We start from the raw sequence: 857 nt of genomic DNA on the forward strand, positions 1-857 counted from the left end.
TAATTTAAATAAAAATATTTAGTTAATTGATTAATAACATCAATAAACCATCTCCTTCTAACTTATATTAAGTAAAAATATTTACTTAAATAATAATAACTAGAAATAAATATAAACATCTTGTTACTTAATTAAGTTAACTAAAAATATTTAGTTAAATAATCAATAACTAAATTAATAAACATATACTTAATAACTTAGTCTAAAAAAAAAACAAACGTAAATAAATATTTAAATAATAAATTTATTTTAATAATACCCAAAATTATATCCTATTATTTAAATCATTACTAACAATATATTCATTCACTTAACATATATTGCATACTACTTCTATAAAAATAGGTTACACATATATTTTTTAACATAAATATAAAAAAACAACACTAACTTCAAAATCGATTGCCCCAAAAATGTGTCATGTCGCGTTCAATCAGTTGATGTTCACGTTATGCGCATCGGCACACGCCATAATTTCCTAGTAATGCGATAATATAATTAGAAAAAGGTAGAAGTGAAAAAAAAGTTGAAGATTTAGTGTAATAAAGACTCAAATAACATTGTAGACGAAATACATATATATAGATCTTTTCCACAGTATAAACAAAATAAGAGTATACATATTTCGTTTATACTGTAAACGAGATAAAATCATTATACACCACGTGTATAAACATAATACGACCACATCATTTTGTACCTTATCTCGCTTATAGTGTAAATAAGATACGTACATTTTTATTTTGTTTACACTGTAAACAAGATAAAAAATATAATAAATTTTTATAAAAATATTACAAATTATATATTTTAATAAATAATATATTTATTTTATTTATTTAAAAAAATTTCTCTCA

General features: G+C 20.4%; 1 long non-coding RNA gene across 1 annotated transcript in view; it reads right to left on the reverse strand.

The window, feature by feature from the left end:
* Positions 1–348: 348 nt before the first annotated feature.
* LOC107467986 (uncharacterized) overlaps positions 349–857 on the reverse strand; it is a 6,319-nt gene continuing 5,810 nt past the window's right edge. Inside the window, exon 5 of the long non-coding RNA XR_002367964.2 lies at positions 349–478. This is a non-coding gene — a long non-coding RNA (uncharacterized LOC107467986). The remainder of the gene's footprint in view (positions 479–857) is intronic.

This window comes from Arachis duranensis, chromosome 9 (assembly GCF_000817695.3).
Source record: "Arachis duranensis cultivar V14167 chromosome 9, aradu.V14167.gnm2.J7QH, whole genome shotgun sequence".
Classification (NCBI taxonomy): Eukaryota; Viridiplantae; Streptophyta; class Magnoliopsida; order Fabales; family Fabaceae; genus Arachis; species Arachis duranensis.